Raw genomic sequence first — 24,397 nt, 5'->3', positions numbered from 1 at the left:
AATCTTGACGACCTGTGCGTACGTTCAGCTATTTGTCGCCGCGTGCGGCAAATAATGTCTTTTCAACGCATGGGCAGGATAATTACTGGGTTGGCTTTGTTGGGCTGGAGTGCGCCCGGCCCAATTGCGGAATTCTGGAGAAACTGTTTGTCTTGTCTAGTAGATGCACAAAAATTTAGTACCACCTCGGATACACAAAAGTTATTTTTGACGGTGAACGGATGAAAATATTGGAGAAACGCACCTTGCTTTATTAGTAGGAGTAGGTACATATATATATATAGATAGATATAGATATAGAGGTATAGATATAGATATAGATATAGAGGTATAGATATAGATATATGTATTGAACCATAGGTTGAAATCACGGACCGTTTTCATCACGCATTTGTCTCTTCGAAATTTAGATCCCATATTAACAGGTTTTGATGAACTTTTTTGCTGTCAAAATTATGCTCCCAAAATGAGCAAACATGTGCTTCCAGATTGTAGTAACTTGTGCTCTCAATTGAAATTGGTGCTCCCACAGTCCCATGGAGTGATGCACAACTGTGTTTTTCAAATAAACTAATTTAGGCTTTTCACATGCCTGTGCTCCATCCAGAAGCACGGCCATGCTCCTGATAGTCGAAATCCCCAAAACCTAGGAAAGCAGAAAGACAGAAAAACTGAAAAAACCTGAAAACCGAGGAAAAAGCCTGAAAAGAAAACACCTCGACGGGGTAGCGTCCATTGCGTGACAGGTAAAACTAGTTGCTCCCCGAGCTCGCTCGCTTTCTCTCTCTCTGTCCGTGTTTCCTGCGATTGGTTCCAAAAAAGAAAGTTTTGTTGCTGAATTTTTTTACGACAAAGTTGTACTATAACCGTGTTTATTCCGTCTCGGGCACTGCCCCGCAGTTGCATGGCTGTATCTCGTCACGTGGTGGCCATGCATGGCCCATGACGAGAAAGCCCACATCCATCGTCCATGGCAGATGTGTTGGCAAGACCAGGGGGAGGGCCGGAACAAGCCTGCATGGGCGCATGACCTCCGCCGCATGGCCTAGTGATGCCACGTCTGCATCACACGTCAAACTCCCGCATACACCCAAATACCCAGTCACTCCATTACGAGCTTGATTTTAGCATACGTACATACGACGCTTCGTGGCAAGAGGCAGCTAGCAGCCAGCAGCCGGCGTCCGCAGACCGACCAGCGAGAGACCAGCGGCGGCGGCAAATCGATCGGCCCAAACGGGCTAACGGGCAGGGCAGCCAGCGCGCCCAACACCAAGCTTGGCGGTGGCGCCTCCGACTCTTCCCCTCGGACCTGTCAAAAGGACGCACTCCACGGATGGGGTCCAGGCCGACGAAACGCAGCGCCGCTTGTTGGATTGGATTGGAATTTTCTTTCTCCACCGCATCATCGTTTCTTTTCCATGTCCAGACGTTTCTCTTTTCACAAGGATAATCAACACCATACGTCTCTGCACTCCAGACTGGCTGCAGATCATCCATAATAAAATAAATAAAGTAAAATAAAACAAAACAAAATAAAAGGTCGTCGCCATATGTCTGGCTTGCATATTCTGATCTAGTTCACTTGTTTTCCATCGATCATCCATTACTGACGCGCCACAACAGAATCATCTCTGCTCCTAATGGACGACTTGGTGAATAGTCCGCGCGGTTAATTTTTGCTGGTTTATTTTTGTCATACCCCCACCGCTGTTTTCTTTCGTCATTGCACCACCTCTGCCTTACTCGATCGAAAAAACCCGGTGCAAACAAAACCCCTGGGATCGATCCCTCGTGAAGGTTAACCAGCGACAAAAAAACCTAAACCTATCGCCCGCTCCCTCGCGCCCCTGTTGCTCCCTCCTCGATCCCGATCTGGATCGAGGGGACGAGGAGCTCCTGCCTCCCCGACGGCCGGCCTCCTCCTCGCCCCGCCGCTGCGTCCGGCGCCGCCACGGCCTCTGGAGCCAGGGAAGCCATGGCCTGAGCTCGGCCTCGAGGTCCCCGCCGCCGTCTCCTGCAGCTTCTGCCCCGCCGCCTCACCGCCCGAGCTCGCCGTCGCACCAACCTCGGCGCCGCGCCGCTGCCGGCTCTGGCGCGGATCTGGGCATGGCAGCGCGAAGTGGCCGTTTCTCTGGCTCGATCTGCTGCTACGGTGTCCAGGCGGCCGGAAGGAGATGGTCGGTGATTGGAGGGGCTGTAGGCGCGCTGGTCTTTCACGGTGAGGGTTGGCAAGGTGGGCTACTCGGGTCCACTGGTTGGATGGTTAAGGTTGCCAGCGAAAGCTGAACTCCGGCAGTGGCCGGAGTTGTCGATGGCGGCACCGACGGGCCGTTTCCTTGCTGAAGGTATCAATGTTGCAGTCCTCACCTTCCACTGCCCCATGCCTCCCCCTGTGATTCACTCAAAACCTGTTTCGATCCAGCTTGCTTGCTTTGTACTGTATTGCGCAGCAGCCAGACATGCCCATCCGGCCGGAAAGGAATCGACAAGCTGCAGATTGATCAAGCTAAGTAATTTTCTTATCTTTGTTTGCACGGCCAGATAGCACGCCTTCTTGCTGATTACTTCTTCCCGTACACTCACGTGAAACAACATAGATTCACTAATTGATTTCGGCCAGATGCGCTAATACAGAAAGTTAGCTTGATTAGTTAATCTTCAGCTAGATGAGCGCACACATGTAACGCACAGAATGTGCAAACACGGTAAAATCTATTGGATGGCAATAGGTGTGTGACGCACCTATGTTTTTATTGTTTTGATCTGGTCAGGTTCACACGGGTTCTTATTTTCATAAGGCCAAATGGTGTTCATCAATGCTTTCGATATCTTTCCTCTTTTTGCTATGTATCTTTTCATTGCCCTTCGGATGACTCCCAAATGTTGTATTTCATCTGTCAAAAAAGGTGCTTTGCTTGATAATAATTTTTTTGTTATGTTTGTTCAACAGTACACAGCAACATTGATTGTGCTAGGCGTGATGAGAACGTGATGCTCGCAGACACTTGTCAAGATGCGGAAGGATGGGACACAATGGTGGGGAACTTGGGTATATGAATGATAGACATGATCAGAATATGCATGCCACATTAGGTTGACATGGAGTGTAACGCCCACGATGCGGCTATATCTCCCACGTGTCGAGGCACGACTTAGAGGCATAACCGCATAGTGGTTTTGTCGCAAGAAGGGTCATCTTCACACAATCCCATGTAATGAACAAGAATGGGATAAAGAGTTGGCTTACAATCGCCACTTCACACAATACATAAATATAATTCATACATCATCCAAAATACACACATATAGACCGACTACGGTCAAGATCCAGATAAAAATAAGACAACCCCAAATGCTAGATCCCCGATCGTCCCAACTGGGCTCCACTATTGATCATCAGGAAAAGACACATAGTAACGACCACGTTCCTCGTCGAACTCCCACTTGAGATCGATCCCATCATCTGCACTGGCATCGTCGGCACCTGCAACTGTTTTGGTAGAATCTGTGAGTCACGAGGACTCAGCAATCTCACACCCGCGAGATCAAGACTATTTAAGCTTATAGGAAAGGATGGTGTAAACAGGTGGAGCTGCAGCGGCAATAAGCATATATGGTGGCTAACATACGCAAAAGAGAGCGAGAAAAGAAGCAACGGAACGGTCGTCATCTAGCAATGATCAAGAAGTGATCCTGAACTCCTACTTACGTCAATCATAACTCAAACCGTGTTCACTTCCCGGACTCCGCCGAGAAGAGACCATCACGGCTACACACACAGTTGATGTATTTTAACTGGGTCAAGTGACAAGTTCTCTACAACCGGACATTAACAAATTCCCATCTGCCTCATAACCGCGGGCACGGCTTTCGAAAGATAATACCCTGCAGGGGTGTCCCAACTTAGCCCATCATAAGCTCTCACGGTCAACGAAGGATAAACCTTCTCCCGGAAAGACCCGATCAGTCTCGGAATCCCGGTTTACAAGACATTTCGACAATGGTAAAACAAGACCAGCAAAGCCGCCCGAATGTGCCGACAAATCCCGATAGGAGCTGCACATATCTCGTTCTCAGGGCACACCGGATGAGACATCCTACGAGTAAAACCAGACCTCGAGTTTCCAGGAGGGGGCCCCGCAGTCTACTCAGTTCGGACCAACACTCGAAGGAGCACTGGCCCGGGGGGGGTTAAAATAAGATGACCCTCGGGCTCGCGAAAACCCGGGGGAAAAGGCTTAGGTGGCAAATGGTAAAACCAAGGTTGGGCCTTGCTGGAGGAGTTTTATTCAAGGCGAACTGTCAAGGGGGTCCCATAAATCACCCGACCGTGTAAGGAACGCAAACTCAAGGAACATAATACCGGTATAACAGAAACTAGGGCGGCAAGAGTGGAACAAAACACCAGGCATAAGGCCGAGCCTTCCACCCTTTACCAAGTATATATAGATGCATTAATTAAATAAGAGATATTGTGATATCCCAACATATCCATGTTCCGACATGGAACAAACTTCAACTTCACCTGCAACTAGCAACGCTATAAGAGGGGCTGAGCAAAAGCGGTAACATAGCCAAACAACGGTTTGCTAGGAAAGGATGGTTAGAGGCTGACATGGCAAAATGGGAGACATGATATAGCAAGTGATAGGTAGCGTAGCATCGCAATAGAGCGAACAACTAGCAAAGCAAAGATAGAAGTGATTTCGAGGGGTGGTCATCTTGCCTGCAAGGTTCTCAGAGTTGTCGAAAGCTTGATCCTCGTAAGCGTACTCAACAGGTTCCTCGTTCACGAACTCGTCTCCCAGCTCTACCCAAGACAAGAACACAAACAAACGGAACCACAATCAACCACGAGAAATGCACAAGCAACATGATGCAAAACATGTATGATATGCAAGAAATGATATGCGATGCATATGCGTGCTTCGGAAGGAAAATGATGAACAAGGCAGTAACTTGGCAAACCAAGCATGCCACTGGAAAGATGAGATGATTTCGGTCGAAATCGATATAAAGATCACCGGAAACGGATGCACGGTTTGCAAATGGCGGGCAAAACAAGAATGACACGAATCTGCGATTAACAACATGATAGCACTTAAAATGCAACAAGTAACAATACTACAGCACTCCAACATAGCAACAAGGCATATGACAGTAATCTCCAGGAGATTCTTGACAAAAGATGAACACTGAGCTACGGCTAGATCACAACATATCAAGCTCAAACAAGCATGGCAAAAGTGCAAAAGATAACAGGATCACAGACTTGGTGAAAAACTGGACATGGCAGAAAACAACATCAGGTAGCAATTTTCAGAGCACTAAATCAACATGCTACACGAACTTAACATAGCAAAACAAGACTTGGCAGTATTCTACTAAATGCATATAACAAAAGCCCCTTACTGACCATAAGCCAAAAAGGACCAGAAGATATGATGGCAAGCATGTAAACATAGCAAGTTTCGTTATCAGGTTTCAGACTTAGCAGAAAACAGAGCATGGCAGAAACTATAATATGAAGGCATGTTGGTGAGCTTGATGCACTCATCACAAAGCAATGCATGACAAAAAAAGCACAACTACAGCAAGATGGCATGTTTATGAAGCTATCCATAGCAAGAACAAAAGCATAGCATGTATGGATCAACTATAACAAGCTTGGCAAAAATGAATATCATGTTAAGAATCTGCCAGAAATATTTTATAGTAAAAGTAAAGTAAGATTGAGTCATGCTATGGCACTCCATAATTGCAAACAAGCGCAGGAATGGATCAATTACAACTATAGCTACGAAACATCCTTACTGAACATCACCAAAATATGCATAGATCTCTCCGTAGCATCAAGTTTACATGGCAACAAAATAACAGCAGACAAGGACTTGGAGAAAACACTAAGTCCCTGAAATCAGAAACATTACGGGGCCTAGTTTGCATGCTTGTGCTAGTCACCACAGAGATCAAAAAAATACATAGCATACACCATTGGAAATATGGCATGGCATACAACAAAACACATGTAGAGCTCATGCCCATAAGGTGCACAGATTTAATGATACAAAAATGACAAATCTCCAAGTTCTGATAAGAACCAGCAGATAACAGCAACTAGCCCTCTTGCAACAGAGATTTGGGCATCAAGATGACCTCTAACGAACATGATGCGATTGAGCAAAATGTAGAGCATCACGAGATGAACAATTTGACATATTACACGTACGAAACGAAGCTATGCACAAAGAGTTATGCAATGAGGAACATAGACACTTATCATCAAAATCGAAAAACTTAGGGAAAAAAGCGGGGTCAGGGAAAGTCAACGCTACAACAACCTCGATCGGATATGGCCGGGGCAGCCGAGGTCGGGCTCGCCGGCGTCGGCAGAGGAAGGGGAAGGAGGCGGCCGGCGTTGGGGAGGCGAAGGACGGCGGGGCCGGCGCCGGAGGAGCGACGGCCGGCGGGGCAGTGCGCGGTCGCTGGTGCCGGCGATGGCGGCGGTGGCGGCCGGCGACGACGAGCGCGGGCAGGCGGCGAGGCGGCGGCGCGGGCAGGCAGCAGCGCGAGCGCGGAGGCGGGCGGCGGCTCGGGCCCGGGAGGGCCGGGGACGGGCCCGTGGGCCTCGGCGGCGGCGGCGTACGGAGGCGTGTCGCGTGGCGGCGGCGGTGGAGGTGGACGCGTCCGGCTCCGCCCGAACGTGTCCGGCGGCGGAGAGGGACGAGGGTTAGGGTTTGGACTGCGTTTCGTTTTTCGGGAGGCTCACATATAAATAGGTAGAGGGAGGTAGGAAACTCCAAATGAGGTGCGGTTTTCGCCCACACGATCGTGATCGAACGACCTAGAGCATGGAAGAGATTTTGGTGGGTTTTGGGCTGGTTTTGAGGGGGATTTTGCTGCAACACACAAATGGACTTTGCGGATGCCCGGTTAACCGTTGGAGTACCAAACGACCTCCAAATGGAACGAAACTTGACCGGTGGTCTCCGGGTGGTATACTAGGGCCACTTGACAAGCCTCGGTCCATTCCGAGAAAGTTTGACACCCGCTCACGAAAGAAAACAAGAGGGGTGCACCGGAGGAGATAGGAGCGCCGGATTGCAAAACGGACAACGGGAAAAATGCTCGGATGCATGAGACGAACACGTATGCAAATGCAATGCACATGATGACATGATATGAAAATGCATGACATGAAGAAATGCAAAACGAAAGACAAAACCCGACCACGGAGGGAATATCATAACACATAGCCGAAAATGGCAAGAGTCAGAGTTACAAATATGGCAGGTTACATGCGGGGTGTTACATGGAGTGGAGAGGAGCCAAGGTAGGGGTGGTGAAGGGAGGCATTGGAAGAACAAAGAAGAAGGTATTTGGCAGGAAATAAGGCAGAAAAATCAGTTGGGCACATAACGTTTAGCAAAAATGAGCTCACCATTTTCGAGTGTTTACTACATCCTGGCCATCTACAAGTACTACAAGACATCATATGTAACTACAACCTTCCTCTTCAACATGTCGTTTATTTTGCGGGTGTAATGTCTTTCATTTTTGTGGGTAGCATTTATGTTTTTAAGACAATTCTTTATTCCTTTGTAAGGTTAAATACAAGCATGTTAATTATTGTATGATATAGATTTTGTTTATATATAGTATTTAAACTCAACATGTCGTTTATGAGAGAGAGAGAGAGAGAGATTACCACTCAAATTAGTATTTAATGTAATGAAGGTCAGACTCTTGTCTGGTTTGCAGGAGAGAGGGAGGTGTTGGCCGGGTCATGGTTCGGTTTAATGTGGATTTTCAGTTCTTTTCACCTCATAATTATCTTTATTTATGTGTTAAGTTTTTTTTCTTTTGGTCCTTTCCATTTGAGGCTTTTTGTGCACCTTGATTTAGTTTTGTTATTTATTTGGTGCCAATGTCTTAGGACAATACTTTCATGCATGTATTATTTCCAGCATTCAAATTTGGAGACCTTTGTTCCACTAGGTTCGCTGCATTCACCTTTAGAATTATCTGACATCCGAAGCTATGTACACGTTCTGCAGAATTAGGAAACCATGCAATGTCCCGTTGTTTGAGGTTGCCCCCATTTGCAACTGGATGTTCTGTGTGTGATGCAAGTTGCATGTTGTGTTCAGCTCAACGAGTTCCAACGGCTTTGTGACAACAAGCACAGGCGAGCGAACCTGCCGTTGAGGTGGGTCGCACAGCAGAGCAAATGGCAGAGGTGCCCCAAGCACAAGATCTACGTAGACAGAAAGGATGGCTGCACCTTCATTGCTTGAAGATAACTACTGCTTTGTTGGCTTTTCCTAAAATGGCGTACGTTGGAGTCTAAATCGATTGAGTGCCACGGATGAACGCAGCAGTATCCGTATAATGAAAGGTATGGAAGGGCAATGACGAGCCTTTTTGTTTTAGCATCCTATCACTTAAGATTGATATGAAAAATATGAACAACGTTTCAGATTTCATCAGCCGAATTTTATGTTCATATGATTGTCCGAATGCGAATACCATGGCAACCTAGGTACTATCAGTAGTCAATGGGAATTAATGTTCAGGCTGAAGGCCACATGTTCTACTTTGTTCTGTACTCTATTTGGCTTTCATAATCCGATTTTGGCATTAGGTGATTGACCAATATTATATAGTTAATAGAAGCTCAATATGTAATTTAATGTGGTTTTAGGGTCAAATGTCTTCCTGGCCTAAAATTAATAGAACATTTGATTGGCTATGTTTCTATAAACTGTTGGAGGACGGACATGTATACGTACTGTTTGACTCATAGCCAATAGAAGATAAATGGCTAATCTAGGCTAAGAGTTGTACTGGATCTTCAGTGTGGAACAATACTGTCATTTCTTCTTCTTACTTGCGAGCATTCTTTCTTGTCAATTGATGGTTTCTATAACACCTGTAGTGAAGTTTCTGGACAAATCCAACTACAAATTCTGGGAACGAGTTAAATATTCGACCAATATAACATCCATGTTGAACTAGCTACCTATCCTGCACATGGAACACATCGTCAAGTCAAGCGAGTAAAGAAACTATTTCAAGACATGTTAGTTCACCAATCTCCTGTATTGAGTTGTAGGTTATCATAAGAAGAAGCAATTAGACATTGAATCTTCGCTTCACCAATCCCAGGTATTCATTCACATGTTGTTTCTCTTGTAATTAAAAAAAAGTGCAAATATGATGCTATTATTTGGTTCCTAATATGATGCTTCACAGTCTATGCAGTAGTTATCTTCAAGCAGGCTCATATAAGTAACTCTGCTTTATTGTATAGTTTTTCATGTTTGGAATCAGATTGGGAATACTATTTACTACCCTAAATTAACTTGTAAAGGTTTGGATTAGAAATACAAATTAATTCAGAATGACAAACGTTAGTTTCTTTGAACTGGTATTATTGAATTGTATCAAACCAACGATACATATCATAGCTCATGATTGGTATAGCAGATTTCAGACATGATGTTGAATAAAAGTTTACAGTGTAGGTACCTCTGATTTCTTAAATGATTATCTGTCAACAAAATTGTTCGATGTTAAGGCAGTGGTTGCTGAGATGAGGTGATTTAAACGTGTAGTTTTGTGTTTTTGTTATAATGATACATGAGATAGGGATGACGATCCCTACATATTTGAGTTAATCCTTCAAAACAATTCTTAGCCTCTGCTGGTACCAATGATCATTCTGTGCAGGAAAAATTCCCGATATGGTAGAGGACTGACGATTTCCTGACAATGGGGGCCTAATTTAGTATTTGCATGAAGCATCATTGGATTATCCATGGAGAGACAATTTATAATTATCAGAAAGGCACCACCGATGTCCAAGGTAACTTTTTTCCTTATAATACTTGTGTGCAGTATCTAGATACTATTTCGACAATATATGTATAAAATAGACAAAGACGACACTTTCTAATGTTCAGCTACATCTGTCTTCCTGCCTGCAGTCGTCTTTGGTGTATGCGTCGTCTTTGTCCGCTTCCTTCACATGCTCTTCGTTGCCACTGATCGACCTTGCGTAGCACCCAACACGCCGTGAGTGAGGAGTTTTCGGCCAAGCACTATAAGAAGGATGATTTTTGCTACCTCAAGAGGTACCTCCCATGTTTTCACCATGCTACCATACTCTCATTTTGATCTACGAGATTATCTTAATTGGTTCAACATTTGATCTAGCAGCATCTGATTTGTATGATGTTTTATTATGTACAGGATTATCCTTAAGTTGTTTTGAGGGGAAAGGGGATGACCAAGATGATTTTCTACAACCATATTTACATCTTTAGAGCATACTTTGGTCAGGACGTTGGCGGTAGCTACCATGTTGCTTCAACACGATGGAGTAGTGCATGTAGTTCTTGACGATTGTTAGTTGGTTTTTTAAGGAAACAACTGTATTTGATTGTTTGGTCATTCATAGATTTTAATGTCTTGACACTATAATACTAGCTTGTTCAGTAATTTCCCCACATTTTATGAAAGATTTTTAAATAGAACAACGATGTGAACGGGAATCCTCTGAAAAGGAATTTGAGTTCTAGAGAGCTTTGTTGGGTTACCACACCATATTTGTGCATGGAAGTTAAATCATCGGAGTGGGAGTTTGAGGCAACAGTAATGGCAAAACTTGAGCTGCTGACCGAGCCCGCAATTTTGTTATTCTAGGCTTGTTTGGGCTGAAATTTCTCCCAACCATCAAGGAAGTACGACTGGATGTCATCTTTTTTATCATTGTATAGGTGGATATTTTGGGGCACACGTCATTTTAACACCACTAGGTTTCTGAAGTAGCTGACTATAGTTGTAATGGACATACATTCTTTGAAGAATTAAAGGTATTACTCACTTGATTTAATAGCTCATTTTATGCATATTCAAAATACTGAATGATAGAATGATATGCTGCCCGTGATAGTTGTTTCTTGTTTTATTGGACGTTGGAGCTTTTACTTGTAATTTGATCTACTTATCCACTTTTTATCATGAATAGTATGACCAATGAGGTAGAGGTGAAATGCTCTGTAAATAAAGAGAGACTAAGATGATTTCCTATACTACAATTTTGTAGAGATGTGGAGAAGGAAAGTGTTACTGTTCTTTCAATAAAGTTTCATGTTCTGAGTCTGCATGGCATGAAATACTCTAATTTTGTTCTTTTAGCTTCTTGAGATGAACAAGTCGCCATGGACAGGTGAGATCGAAAGATGGCACCATGGTCACGAGGAGCGGCGACTGAGAGGAGAGGAAACAAATACCGGCGGCCGCGACGGCCCGAGCGTTTGGGAGATGGGATGGAGTGGCGGCTGTGGGGCCGTGTCGACCTGACCAGTTGCGAGAGCGGTGGCTGCACGGACGCACACGTGGAGGTGTCGGTATGCACCCTGGTTTTGATCCTGGTAGGATCCTCACTCTGCTCTTGCCTCAAGGGTATTCGTCTACTTCGTGTCGTGCTCTCGAGTTAGGACGATGCACTAATGAATATTTGATTCTTTAACTTCTTCTTTTCATTTCCCTATAAATTAGTATGGTTCTTAGCCGATTGCATGATTAGGATTTAACACCGTATCTTAAGAAAATAAATAATGAATGATCTCTGCTCCAGTTCGGTGGTAGCGGAAGAGAGGCAATCATGGAGGTGACAGGCGCAATGGCTTGAGCATGCTGGTAACCACACAACAAATGGTCATCCCAAGTTTGTATGGCTGAGTTCATTGGTTGCTCCAGTATACCTCCCAGATAGTGCTTTAAATCATCAAAGCTTGACGTTGTTCCTTGTCATAGAGGAGGTCAGTATTTCAATTCATCCCTAGGCTCTGTTACTTCTCATTTGCAGATCTTAGGAGTTTGCTCTGTTTCTTGCTGTCCTTTCAATTTCGTTTTTTATCCCCCATGCTTGCAGGATGGTTGTACGATATATCTGTCAGTAGAACGAATCATGCTAAAATTTTCTTATATATAAATGATACATGAAACATTCACACAACTGCATCCTTGATCTACTTTTTGGAGCATACACCTTTTTACTTTGAAATACACGACATTTATGAGGTGTAAAATTTCTCACAAGCACCATATATATGTAAAGGGCCTTCAAGACAATCTTATAGATTTTGTCCTATAAATATCGTGTGTGTTTCAGCTACTTAGAAGGAGAGGTGGAGATGATGTATCCAGGGAGATGCCACCACTGCTGGTTGGGGCATCGCTCTTCGCGTGTGTGTTTGTTGCCGATGCTCGCGTGCGGATGGTATGCATGTTTCAGATAGTATTGCATTCAACAATAGATAAGTTTCAATAGATAAGTTTGTGATTCCATGGCAACACACAGGCATTCAACTAGATTTACCTTCCTGAGATTAGGAATAGATCAGAAAGAAGGTGACGTGATATAGGGCATTCAACAATGACATGGAAGCTACATGCAGATTCAAGGGGCAATAAATTGAGAGGTGAATGATGAGGGAAGGTGATGGACAACATGTTCAACGAGAAAGAGCGGCTAGAGGGTTGTGTGGTGTTTCTAAGAATATAGAGAAGAACATACTTGTATTTGTGTTTTGGTTGAACATCGCATGCAATGTGCTCATTTGTGGGGAGAAAAATAAGCATTGTTTACAAGTTCATTTGTTGGCCCGTGGCAACGCACGGGCAATCTTTAAAAACTTATTGAGGAACATGCTAAGGATGGAGGAACGGACGTCAAGTTCCAGCTGCATATTATTCAGCTCGATTCATTGCTCAGGATAATTCAGAATCTAAAATTTGAAGGTGAGGTAGAGGAATATTGCCTCTCCTGTCCAAAAACAATGCTCGTTTTTTATTCCAGTCTATGTATTTCTTGTGTCTCATAGATTGAGTATTTGAGTTGGAACATAAGTATATTAGTGTCATAGAATTCGCACATATGCTTTATCCACTTGTGATTACTATTTACAAAGCATATATTTATATTTGGATTACAAATTCTCTGTACTTGTTGTCGTACTTTGTGTTTTCTACTGATTGTGGTGCCTCTTGAAGCAAGGAAAGCTAGGAGTCATTAATGATAGGTACGAAAGTTGGTGGACACCTACAAGGATGTGGAGGTGAGGATCATCGTGATGCGGCACAACCTCGGGGCGGCGCTGGCCACCCTGAACACGTTCGAAATTTTTGAGAATGGCCAGTCACGGCGTTTGCGTTTGTTAGGCCGCGCGTGGGCGGCGCCAGCTTTAAGAAGCGGTTCCGGTTTGTTTTCGCCATACCTGAGGGCGTCGCTGTCCGGTTTATTTTTGCTGTTCGGATCACCGCAAGGTGAGTCAAATCAATCTCGTACGCCTTAGGCGATGCCCCAACTTTCTTGATATTCGTCGACATGATTCCTCAGTATGAGTCTAGAAAAATATGGCTGTTTGATTGTAAAGAGCAAGAAAAGAAAATAATAAATTTGCATCTTCATGTGCATGTGCATTACATTCGTTTTCATTCTACTGATATTTTTTTTGCAGGAGGAGAAAGCAACATGAAGTTTCTGGGGCGGGTAATGCTCTTCACGTCCATGGTTGAGTTTAATTGATTTTTTAATGATAAGGGAGGTCATGGATTCGTAGTCGTGGTGCATGTTATGTATTTTTCTGAACTATTTTTCAATATGTTGAATCATGTGAGAGTATTTCCAGTTTCCACACAAATATACAAACTCATCTCCATGCTATATTTTAGGATAGGCTACAGATGTCTATGTTCTTTCATCCAGCCCATGACGCAAACTTCTTCCATGTGCCAAATTTGCTCTAAATAATGTTGTCATTGAGAAAATTATTGTGTGTGGCTCTTCCAGCTGTACATTTGGTACGATTTGCTCCCGCATGCGTGATGTGGTTATGATTTTCTGGTGCCTATTTTTTTGCAAAGATTAACAATATTTGGAAGATGGTATGGTTTGCCGGACCGGAACTAGAACAAGAACAAGAACGAGAAGGAGCTTAAGTAGGGCCATGTCAGGGTGTCGCTGCAATAGGAAATTGTCGCCAGCACTAAATACCAGGGGAACCAAATTTTTTTCTACAAAGGTAACAAACTTTATGCGTCTAATTGAACTATAAATTATTGCCTATATAGAGGGACCAAATCGAGCAGGCCATAAACAACCTATTCCTGCTTATCTTTGTTTTCTTTGTATTTGTATTATTAATCTTGGTTTCAACTGGCGTGTTGAGTGCAATCTTCCGGGTGCAATCCTCAAATATGGGATGTCAGTACTAGCCTTAATTCAACATCTGGATTGGCTTATGATGGCATGGAGTTCCATCGTTTCGGCTGCTCGCGGCGGGGAGTGTGTGGCCGGTGTGCGGAGTGGCGTGCCCGAGCGCGGTGTAGGCAGTGGCCAAAGGCTCATCGGCCGCTGCGAGTACGCCGTTGGCACCAGGTTCATGACATTGTAAAATAAATCTTGATTCAACATAAATGAAACCTTTCCTATATACAATCAGCTTTTTATTGAAGGTTGCATTTGATGGTTTATTGGCTCTTCTGTGTTTCTAATTAACATTATTAATATTTAGGGTGTAAGAGCTTTTGAATTTAGATGGTAGTCGAAGGAGTGGGCCAGGTACTTAGCAAAAGGTTTACCTGTTTTTTCTAGAACAGAGATGGAGCATGGGTTACCGACAAGATCCAACACAGAACGTGAAATAGTGTGACTATGTCCAAGAAGGAAAAAATGCTAGAGGGGGACCAGCCAAAGGGTGAATTTCTTGTGCATACGGTCCTTTTGTTGGCATCCTTGAATGTTTTGAGAAAACATCTAATAAATATGGTTGACATGCTTAAATATGTTTCGAAAAGAAAATCCAAAAAAAATATGAATTACATGGGATAGACCGTATTTGCAAGATGGAATACTCGTGTCACAAATTTGAAGTCAAATTCATAACATAGTTCAAGAAAAAAGACGAATTCGATAGTACACAACATTAGTTGGGCTTTAAATTTGGCCAATTACCACTCGATACTATTTTTGTTTTTCCCAGTTGGGTTTCAAAAGTTACTTGATTTTTGTGACAATCGATTCCTTTTGTGCCTATCTGCGGACCTTTTCTCAGTTTGTTTTAGATGTTTTTAAGTACAAACCGATGCCAGGTGGGCTACAAACCTATTGCTCTATATACTCACCAATGGCCGCAGTTAACAATTTGGGCCTAATATTGAACATGAACTTAAACAATTTACAGTGTTTTTTCAGGCTGATTGTTGCTATGAAGAATGGAACGGACATGCTATTGTTAAAGAACACTCTCAGAAGTTGGATCTCTCTTTTTGTGCTATTATTGCTCAAATTAAGAGGCTCATTACAAGGAATTGTCAGTTTTTGTGTACCTTGTAATAGTGACACACATGGACGTGTGAATTGAGTGATATTGATACTATTTAATAATGGATGGTATACGTGGCGAGCGGTTTTCTGGTTTAGGAGACACCAAGACTGCCGAGAAAGAAAGAAGCCGAAGAGAGTTTTAGTTCGTCACTATTTGATGAAACCATATGCCATCATGCTTAACATGTATTTCTGAATTAAAATAACAATATGATAAATGTGCATATTTCTATTATTTCATGGCAATGCATGCATCCGACTTTTGCCCGTAGCAACGCACGGGCATTCTCCTAGTAGTAGTACTTATTCAGTCTCCTAAAACGCTCCCGCGGGATGTGCGCATACGAGCGTTCCCGCTCACGCAGATATTCGTCAATGCTTTTCTTTCAAGTTGAGAAGCTAAATTGCCGGTTACGTCCCTTTCATTGATGACACAGACTCACGGATAATTCAGATAAACAGTGTGTTACAATGTACATGGACAGTCGAACCGCGAGAAAGTCAGACTAATTAAGTCGGAAGAGACAGATTGTGATGGGCTTTTTCGTCCTATGCAACCCCCGGGTTTGGGAGAAAAACTGCAAAATATACTATGTGTGGTTCGGATTTTTTTAAATTTTTTTTGCAGGAAGTGGTTCGGATATTTGATTGGATAACGTGACGTACACGTTCACCACAAGGGCACAAAGATGCAAGAGAAAAAGAAAACACTGAAATTTGTTGTGACTATACAGACACATATAATATCTTCAAGTGATGTTTCACACCTTCCGCGCATTGAATTTGACATGTACTAGAAAAGAAGACGTGGCAGAAGCTATTGTTAGCTTTGTTATGAAGCAACGAGGCAGATATATAATACTACACGATGAGATGCAACGCACCAGAGACAGCGGATTTTTTGAAGATAATGCCAATTCTTGGTCCTTTGTGCGTAACCTGAGGCGGCTTGTCGTTCTCCTCGCAAGAAACCCAAACCACATTTTCACGTTCCCACGACCAACATCACCTGCTAGATTCATCTCGAAGACCAGCCGGTGCATCGCGTAACCTCACGCTGCACCTGCAGTTGCACGCCTGGTTGCTTCCACCTCCACATGTGTTATCGACTCCCGGCTAGTGTTGATCCATTCACTGTTCCGTGACCTTTCACTGTTGCGGTCCGCCCATCGATCAGTAGGGGCGTGTTTGGTTGTCCGTTTGGTTGTTCGCATGCAGCCCAACTAGGGCCACGCGGGATATGCGCGGCCTGTTTGGTTGTCTGGGTTGCATGCGGTTTGCGGCCCGCACGGACCTTAAAGCAGCCCACAGGCTGGCCCGACGGAAACTGCCGAATCGGCAGTTTCTCGCGAGCCTAGCTGGCGCGGCCACGCGTGCGAGACAGTTGTACGCCTCGGGCAGCGCGGGAGACGGAGGGGACGTCTCATAACTCGCCCCCCACTCTTCTGTCACCGCCCAGTCGCACTGTTCCCACCGCTCCCTCTCACCCTCATCGCCCCACCCTCTCCTCTCCTCCGATGGCTCCGCCTTGCCCACCGTCGCGCCGCCCTCTGACCCCCGTCGACCAGCGCATCGCCAGCATCCAGGAGCGTTGGCTGGTCGGGCTCCAGAACTCGGGGCGGGTCCTGGCGGAGGCGCTGCGAGCGCCGTCCCCTATCTGCTGCCGGCCACCACCAGCGCCGGCCAATGCGGTGCCGGCCGTTCCGACCGTTCCTGCTCCGCCGCGGATTCCAGACCTCGTGGTCCTGGGCTCGGCGCCGGCGCCGTCGACGGAGCCGCCGCTTGTTGGGACCCCATTGGACAGGCAGGTTTTCTTGACCCCCGTCCAAGGGTTTTCTCCTGTCGGCGGGCCGTCCTCCTCGACCTCCAGCGTGGCGATGAGCATGGGACCGATGCCGCAGGCCGTCGCCAGGGCCGGCTCCTCCTCTGTTCCGCCACCTCTCTCCTTCCCGCCGGGGTTTTCACCCCGGCCGCGGTTCGCTGCGACTGCGCATGCTCCGGTGAGTCAAACCCCCTCAATGCTTGCTAGTAGATGTAGATTAGGGGTTTAATTCTTAGGCATGTGCTAGTAGTTAGTGGATTCGATAGGATTAGATAGGATTGGATTAGATCCGATTGGATGCGATCCCAATCGAATCCAATCGGACCGATCTGTTCTTCTTTCGTACAGTGTGTGTCTTAGGATCTGCTACTGGTACTGCTAGTGTATCCTAGGATCTGTGTTCATGCTAGAATCCCAATGGTAGTGTGCTTTGCTAGGATCTGTGTTCATGGCAGGGTCTTGCTAGGATGTGTGTTTATGCAAATGGTATGTTCATGTTCAAGCTAGGATCATGTTCATGTTGTTGTTCATGTTGTTCACATACATGTTCAAGCTAGGGTTTGTGTTGATTGTTATACGCGCATGTAATAGGACCATTTTAGGATGCTGCCAAATGTGCATGGCTGCACATGGGTGCTATTAACACTTGTTGTTGCTATTTTTAGATGTTTCCATACTTAGGATAGTGCATTGATGAGTGGCAGCTGCAGAAAAGCAGATGCCACTGAATCATTGGCACTTGCTATTGGGCAAGTCCACTGATCAGTGGCATTTGCCCATCAACAAGTGGCATTGATAAGTGGCATTTGCCCTGCTGTTGGGCAAAATGCCACTTATCAATGGCACTTGCTGTTGGGCAAGTCCATTGATTAGTGGCACTGATCAGTGGCATTTTCCTAACAACAAGTGGCATTGATAAGTGACATTTGTCCAAAGAGTTTGTGCACTGATTAGTGGCATTTGCTATTGGGCAAATGTCTCTGATCAGTGCCATTTTGCAAAGAGTTTGTGCATTAATACTTGTCATCTTACCTGACAAGATATTGAAAACTGACTGGGATGTGGCGGCTGGAGGAGCTCAGGTGGTGGCCGGAGCTGAGGGAGCCGAGGATTTCATCCCCACGAACAGGTGGTTCAGAACGGTGGACCTGCCTGGCAGGATCGCCTACATGAGCCTGCCTCGTTCAAGGGGACGATCTCCGCAGCAGGGCCACGAGGAGGGGGCCCGGGAGCCGTTGCGCTTCTACCAGCAGATCAAGGACAACGAGGACCTCGCCATGCTCGTCATCCCTCGCAAGTTCATGGAGGTGATGAACACCTGGCTGGTCATCAAGCGGCTCCCGCACGTGGTCAGGCTGTTGGCGAACAAGCGGTGCGTGTTCTGGGTGCAGGTCCAGAACTTCGAGGGGCACATGGTGCTTGGCCGGGGCTGGAACTACTTCTGCCGCCGCCACCGGATCGTCCCCGTCGACCTCGTCGTTGTGCGCATCTCAGGACTCGGACTGAAGGTTCAGATCTACAACCACGACTCCTCGGTCATGTGCAGGTTTCGTTGCAGCAGGCACAACTGCGTTGGTGACATCGAGCATGCTATGTAGTTAAGTTAAGTAAGGTGTTAGTGTTGAACTTTTATGGTGTGTGGCGAGATTTATGGGTACTTGTGCTGGGAACTTGTTCATATTTTGGCCAGGAGCAGCACCCTGACGTGGAGCAGGGAAGGAGGATGCCCCTGCTGTTAATCTAGACTTATGCTATGTACTTAAGTAGTTTGCTGTCATTTGTTTGCTTGCTTTGTTTGATTTCATTTGCTTGCTTGCTTTGTTTTGCTGTTGTGCTGATCATGTGGTGGTAAGACCACCACATTTGAATAGGGTGAGAAAAACACAAACGTTGTTTGCAACCAAACAACTGAAGTTTGCATCTGCTCACACCCTAAGCACAAAAACGGCAACCAAACAGCAGGGGGTAAGTGCCCCTCCATGTGATGCAGGCAACCAAACAGGTTGCATCTGCTGCATATGAGGCTACATTTAAGGAACAAGGCTGGCTGAAAATGGACATGCAATGCAACTACTGTTGCAAACTGCAACCAAACACGCCCTAGTGTAACCCGGTGCAACGGTGCAGCGGCACTTCCAAGGGCATATTCGACGATGACCTGTAAATTTCTTCTCCATCTGTTCGCGGAGACCTGTAAATTTCTTCTCCATCTGTTCGCGGAGCTTTTCTATTTTTTAACTCCACTTGATCAAATAGCCTCATACGTATACGTAGAGCGCACACGTTTAAATAGTAACATGCAACACTAGTTCAAATTTAAAAGTTTAAATATTACATCTCAACATTGTTCTCCTCTTTAGCCATCCACTGATGCTCAATCAGATCTCTCTTCAGCTGCTTGTAAGTTAGCCGATGATGAATTTATTGATATATTTGAATAAACTCTTCAATGTGGCCAGATTCTAATTTAGAAGTTGGATAGGATCACCCATTTCCCCAAATTCTAGAGCTGCGCAACATCGTCACCTTCATCCTTGACGATCACGTTGTGCATGATCACACAATAGATCATCACATCCCACAAGGTCTTCGGATCCCAATGTTTAGCAGGTCTACAAACAACTGCAAAATGGGCCTGCAAAACTTCAAATGTCCTCTCGACATCCTTTCTAACTACTTGTTTTTGGACAAAGTTAGCCTTTTTCTAGCCAACTGGGTTAGAGATAGTGCTGACAAAGGTAGCCCACAGAGTATATATACCATCAACCAGATAGTAGCCCATATTGCACTCATGTCCATTGACAGTATAGTGACAAGGAGGAGCTTTTCCTTCAGTCAGCCTCGCAAATAACGATGATTGCTGCAGCACATTGATGTCATTGTGAGACCCGGGCATGCCAGAGAAAGCGTGCCAAATCCAAAAATCATGTGATGCAACTGATTCAAGAATGATGGTGGGCTTCTTAACATAACCCTGATATTGAACTTGTAAAGCCTTCTGGCAGTTCTTCCATTTCCAATGCATGTAGTCAAGAGATCCAAGCAAACCTGGCCACCCTCTTGCTTCTGAGATTGCCAAGAGCCTCTCGGTGTCTGCCACAATTAGTTCTCTCGGGTACTGAGGTCCGAACACCTCGACCACGACAGTTGCAAACCTGACCATGACATATCCGCATGTGCTCTCAGACATCCGTGGGCACTCATCCCGCGAATCAGCAAACGTGTCATATGCAAGCATTCGTAGTGCGGCTATGCACTTCTGGTAACCAGAAAAGCCAGTCGTTCCCATGGCGTCCTTCTTCAAGATGAAATAGTCATCATAGGACTGGATGCCATGGTACAAACGACCAGCGAAAATGATCAGCAAAGAGTTCATCTGGGGCAAAGTAGTCGGCCATCAGTGTCAAATGGCTGCACACCCTGTTGCGGTTGAACACTCGATGACCCTTGATCGAGCCCTTGAAATTGAGAACATGCTCCTCCTCATGCTCCGCGTCTTCAAAGACCGCTTGCATCGTCGCCGTCTCATCCAAGTTCTCATCCTCGTGAGACGAGCCGTCGGATGACTCAACATAGTGCTCGTATATGTACTACAAATCAAAATTCATTACTAGAAAGAAGAAGGGAAAACTGTTTTTAGCTCCGGCAATTCATTGAACGGTTTTCGGACATGGTGAGTACAGCAGTAGCGGATGGTACCTGACGGGGTGGTTGGAGGACAGGGGTTGAACGGCGACGGAGAAGAACGGAGTGGAGTCCGGCTAGAACGCCGGAGGTGACAGAGACGTAGAGTTTCGGCAAGGATGTGGCGTGGCGGCTGGGGCGGTGGAGCGACGGCGAAAGCAAGAGAGAAAGAATAAAGACGAAGGGTCCGAAAAGGGTTTTGGATGAGTTAGAGGTGTTGAGAGTCCTACGTATCTGGTGTCCAGACTCCCGCAAAGTTTCACATATTTGTCTTCGATTTATAAAAAAAAATAAGTCTACACAAACCGATACAAATTTATATTGGCTTCCGTGATTGAACAGAAACGGGCGGTTGGCGGTCCGCCTTGGAGATGCCCTAACCTAGAGAAACTTGGCGACCGCCGCGCGGGCCGCAACGACGCGAGCACGCGTCTCCGTTGAGGGCGCGCGTCGGGCCGGAGCCGCTGAGTGCGACGCCGCACGAAGCGCACTGGCCGTGTCGATGCTGCCTCATGTCTCTTTTTGCGTGCACGAGCACGGCTTTGCTCTTGTTGGTTTCTGGGGAGGGTTTTCCACGCACGATTGCCCTTGTTTCCACTCGTCGTCACTATCTCAAAGGATGCGGTAGCCTGGTGCCTCTCATAGCCAAGCCATCTCAGCGACCAAAATTTTCCTCCATGCGTCACTCTGTTACTTTCTCCTTCATAAAGAAATATAAGAGCATTTAGATCATTAATATAGTGATCAAAATGATCTTATATTTTATAAAGGGAGTACTTACTGTAGGATATCCCGTGCGTTGCTGCGGAAATCGGTTGATAAAAATTCGGGCTGATAACATTAGAATCAAAACTAAAAATACATGTGACTTATATATTTGATCATGTATAGTTATAAAATATTTATTAAATATAAGTAGAATAAATAAATAAATAAATGTATGGTTGAATATTTTGGTGGATTTTCCCCATGCATGCTTGTAATATGAGGCGAACCTTATCCTATTCATAATTGTATAGTAAGGTGACATACTTGCGTGTTGAGATAAATAAGTTAGTACGGATGACTCTCTTAGGTATATAAAATTAGTCAAGGGCTATTTTCTTTTTAACAGAACTAACCCCTTTTCATTTGATCAAACAAAAATATAGCAGTTTTAGAGTTTAATAGGAAAGAGGAAAAAAGAAAATGCAAGTCCAACACACTGCTAGGAAACCCATTGTTTATGCCATGGAACAAATTTTGGGCAGGACCAAAATAAAATTAGCCCTATTACAAACCGTACGACGGTATGAAGTCTTCAGGATAATCCACGTACGGGTAACAGACAACCAAAGCCTAAAGACGCAGTCGCTCTCAAGGATCAGCACCCATGAAAAGATCACACCATTTTCACTCTCTTTCGATAGGTCTCTTGACACCACAAATCCTCAAGTTCATCGCGTTGGATCGAATCATCTCAGCTCCAATTTTCGATATCTTTGCATGACCCTTCTTCTAAAGACATGCCCAATATATAAAAAAGAGCAAACAGAAGAACAATTTAAAAGGCATATTGATCATCTTATGCTCAAAGGGTTGCTTGGTTTCAAGAAAGCCAATTAGCCCATGCAATGGTTGCCAGACCCACAGTGTAAAATCTTTCCCAATTAGGCAGGAAAGAGCAACACTAGGTAAAATATTGCCAGCAATTGTTAGGACATAGGTCGGTTCCTAACACTACACCAATCTCTCTAGTTACTAAGCTCCCTTGAATTCCTTGCGTGTGGTGGCTCGGGGCTGAGGATGATTGTTGGGCTGTCAGTGTGTGTCTGTTGCTTATAGTAAAATACTCCTTCCATTTTTTTACTTCACATATAAATTTTTATCTTAAGTCAAACTCACTGTAAGTTCGAACAAGTTTCCAGAAAAAATATTATTAGAGAAAAAAATTCCTCAAAAATGGAAGTTTTCAGAAAATATATTAACATTCACAATAAAAAATCAATATAATTAGATCTATCATGTACTCTTTTTTTGAACCGAAGACCGTAGAACAATAGTTCCACGGTAATTTTCATTCAAAAAAGCATATGTACAGACAGGTAAAAAAGAAAAAAAGTACAACACCTCTTAACCAATACCAGTTCTAGGCAAATCTATAATGAATTAAGTTAGGTGCTCTGTGATCCAATCCTTGAATGCATTTCTGTGCTTGGCTTTAACTCTCACAGTAATCAGGTTAAGGTCATTCCTGAGCGGCAGTCTCCAAGCCTGAATAGATGGGTTTTGAGCCTTAAAGATTTTGGAATTTCCCTGCATCCATATATGCCAACAACCCATGATGATGATGTTAATAGCAAACTGAGCTGGGAAATGGTTTGACAGGAGTGTAATCTCATCAAAAATACTGGTGCCTCTCTTCCTGTTGAGCACAATAGAATCCCAGTATGATAGAGCAAAAGGGCAGTCCCAGAACAAATGAAGACAAGACTCCTCACAATAGCAAGTACAGAGCTCACATTTATAGTTTGGCAGATGAAAAAAAATTCTCTGTAGGAGATTCCTGACATTCACCCTGTCATGAAGCATGAGCCACACAAAGATTTTATATCTCAGCATTGTAGCATTTTTCCAAATCCTTTTAAAGATTGGAGAGGTTTGTTCCTGCTTTTGAAGATATTGATACATTTTCATAGAAGAGTATTCATTCTGTCCCCAAGGGTAGCACCATCTGTCCAAGGAATTGTTCAGGTGTGTATGTTCTATGAGATTGGTTATTTCCTGATACTATTGGTGAGCCTGAATGGATAGGGGGTATGAAAATGTTCAGATATGTCAGGAAAGTTGTTGAGCTGCTGAACTGAGATTTGCTCCTGCCTGCTAAAAGAGAACAGCTCTGGGTATCTATCTTTGAGGATAACACCCTGCCAATTGTCCAGCCAGAATCTTGAAGGGAAACATAGCATGTAATTTCAAAAAAAATCCTACTATCACGTAAGATCTATCTAGGAGATGCATAGCAACAAGAGGGGGAGAGTGTGTCCAGATACCCTTGTAGACCGAAAGCGGAAGCGTTTAACGAGGTTGATGTAGTCGAACGTGTTCTCGATTCAACCGATCAAGTACCAAACGTACGGCACCTCCGAGTTCTACACACGTTTAGCTCGATGATGTCTCTCGAACTCTTGATCCAGCAAAGTGTTGAGGGAGAGTTTCGCCAGCACGACGGCGTGGTGACGGTGATGTTGAAGTGATCCGCGCAGGGCTTCGCCTAAGCACTACGACAATATGATCGGAGGAGTAAATGATGGAGGGGGGCGCCGCACACGGCTTGGAACAATGATGTGTGTTGGAGGCGCCCCCTGCCCCCGTATATAAAGGAGGGAGAGGGGAGCAAGCCGGCCATAGGGCGCCCCAAGTGGGAGGAGTCCCACTTGGGCTCCTAGTCCAATTCGGCCCCCTTCCTTTTATCGGAGGGGGAAAGGGGGAAGGAGAGGGAGAATGAGAAG

General features: G+C 44.9%; 2 long non-coding RNA genes across 5 annotated transcripts; both read left to right on the top strand.

Annotated features, from left to right (window-relative positions):
• Positions 1-7,314: 7,314 nt before the first annotated feature.
• LOC123167201 (uncharacterized) lies at positions 7,315-10,793 on the top strand. Of its 4 annotated transcripts, none has more exons than XR_006483855.1 (5): positions 7,315-7,378; positions 8,154-8,401; positions 8,942-9,171; positions 9,736-9,871; positions 9,993-10,793. It is a non-coding gene; the product is annotated as an uncharacterized lncRNA (long non-coding RNA). The 4 variants fall into 4 exon arrangements; XR_006483854.1 differs by having other exon boundaries at positions 7,334-7,378; positions 8,061-8,401; XR_006483852.1 differs by having other exon boundaries at positions 7,375-7,500.
• A 2,394-nt stretch (positions 10,794-13,187) lies between these two features.
• On the top strand, positions 13,188-13,869 carry LOC123167194 (uncharacterized). The gene is made up of 2 exons (XR_006483840.1): positions 13,188-13,338; positions 13,533-13,869. It is a non-coding gene; the product is annotated as an uncharacterized lncRNA (long non-coding RNA).
• Positions 13,870-24,397: the final 10,528 nt, after the last annotated feature.

The sequence above is a fragment of the Triticum aestivum genome, chromosome 1D, assembly GCF_018294505.1.
Source record: "Triticum aestivum cultivar Chinese Spring chromosome 1D, IWGSC CS RefSeq v2.1, whole genome shotgun sequence".
Taxonomy (NCBI): domain Eukaryota; kingdom Viridiplantae; phylum Streptophyta; class Magnoliopsida; order Poales; family Poaceae; genus Triticum; species Triticum aestivum.
This window is presented reverse-complemented; position numbering and strand designations above follow the sequence as displayed.